We start from the raw sequence: 2,381 nt of genomic DNA, 5'->3' as shown, positions 1-2,381 counted from the left end.
TTGTGTGTGGCCAGCTCAGCCCACCAGGGGGCGGGCAGGCTGGCATGTGGTGCTGGGGGATTGAACCGCGGTCCCTGTGCTTTGCTTGGCTTAGCTTGTTCTAAGTAGGTGCTTTAGACCACTGAGCCATCTCACCAGCCCCGCAAAATTGATTTAAAAAAAGTAGAAATTAAATAGGAGAGAAAAAATTTAAACATTAACTGCTCCTTTTAATAAATAGACAAGTAGAAATCAGCAGTATAATTATGCAAGCTATCCAATCATCTTGTATATATACACAATATACCTTTTGCCCTTTCTTTCTTCTTTCATCCTTTTCTGCATCCCAGTTGTTCCTTCCCTTTTAACAGGTTATTCCCTTTCACAACATCTTCCCTTTCAGATTTTGCTTACTCTTTCACGTTCTTACATTAGTGAGACAATATGATGTTTGCACATGCAGGTCTGATTTATTCATTTATGAGTATGGTCTCTAGCTATGTCTATTTACCTATAAAAGCCTCAAGTTTGTCTTTTTGTAGCTGAGTAATAGTCTATTGTGTAAAAATACTACAGCTTTTTAATTTTACTATTTATTTATTATTTAGTTTATAAAGAGAATAGAAAATGATAATTAAAAAATAGATACGATACAGAATTTCACTAAACAAAATAATACGAATTTGATAGTATTTGTTGTATTGCATAATGTTGTCATCAAATAAGTTGTTTAGATTACCAGATGTATGCATACAAAATTGGACAAAGAAAAAAAAGTTATAAGAAATTAAGAGAGAGAGAGAGAGAAAGGAAAGAATAAAAAATTAAGCATTAACTGTTCCTTTCCATAGACCAGCAGAAATCCATAGTACAATTATCTAAGCCATCATGCATACATACATAGATATATCTCTTTTCCTCATCCCTCTCTCTCCAGTCTTTCTCCTAATCTCAGGATTTCCTTCTTTTGAACAGATTCATTCCCTTTCCACAGTATCTATTGTGCCTTTCAGATTTTTATATACTTTCTCAGATTCTTAAACTAGGGAGACAATATGATATTTGCACATGCAGGTCTGATTGATTTCACTTACCAATGCAGACCCTAGTCATATCCATTTACTGATTAAAAATCTCAAATTTATCTTTTTTATAGCTGAGTAATACTTCATTGTGTTAAAATACCACATCTTCTTTATCCATTCCTCAGCTTATGGGCATTTGGGCTGTTTTCAAGTTTTAGCTATGACAAATTTGCTGCTATAAACACAGGAACACATAAATTACTGTGGTATGATGTTTCCAGTTCTTCTGGAAGAATATCCAGTAGGAGAGTAGCTGGGTTGGAAGGGACCACCAATCCTAGTTTTTTGAGAAATCTCCACATTAATTTCCATAATGGTTGCATCAGTCTACACTCCCACGAACTGTGAAGAAAGGTTCCTTTTTCCCCACAGACCCTACAACATTTGTTATTGGTTGACTTCTTGATGATTGCCATTCTTTCTGGGTTGAGATGGAATCCTAGTGTTGTTTTCATTTGCATTTCTTGAATGATCTATACTATTGAATATCTTTTCATATATTTACTTGCCATTTGTATTTCTTCATTTGAGAAGTGTATATTCATCCAGAAACCCATTTTTGACTGGATCTTTGAACTTTAGGAGCCTGACATTTTAAAAATTCTTTATATATCCTGGATAGAAGTCCTGTGTCAGAGGGACAGTCCACCATAATTTTTTTTCCTAATTTATGGGTTTTCTTTTTACCCTGTTAATGATTTTTTTTTTTGTACCAGTGATTGAACTCAGGAACCTGCACTTGCCAGGCAGGCGCTTATTTTACTAAGTTATCTTCCTGGCCCTGATCATTTCTTTTGATGTTCAGGAATTTTTAAAAGAGATGAGATCCCAGTTGATTCTTTGAAGTATTTCCTGTGCAATTTTGTTTTTATTCATGAACTCTCTATCTATCCCTATGTCTTTAAGATGTCTAGATATCTACCTACATTTTCTTCTATAAGACTTAGTGTTTCAGTTTTAATATATAAACCTTTGATCCATTTTGACTGCAGTATAGTATATGGTTGTTGTATGATTTATGATAAGAACTCTGAGAATGAAGTTCAGAGAAAACAAAGAAGAGGATGTTCACCTGGAAGCAAGCTGTCAGGACAGAAAAATCTTAATTGTTTTCTCAGAATTATCTTAAGAGATCAGAGAAGGAAATTTTGTGCACTTTAAACTCTTAAAGTCTACAGTATGTGACTGATTAGGATCTTGTGATTTAAAGGTCTTCTTGTATATTGCCCTTTGTTAATAATTGATAATTTCTTTTTGCTCTTCTTCTTCTTCTTCTTCTTCTTCTTCTTCTTCTTCTTCTTCTTCTTCTTCTTCTTC

This window comes from Octodon degus, unplaced genomic scaffold (genome assembly GCF_000260255.1).
Source record: "Octodon degus isolate 3935 unplaced genomic scaffold, OctDeg1.0 scaffold00115, whole genome shotgun sequence".
NCBI lineage: Eukaryota > Metazoa > Chordata > Mammalia > Rodentia > Octodontidae > Octodon > Octodon degus.
Note: the sequence above shows the minus strand (reverse complement) of the source record.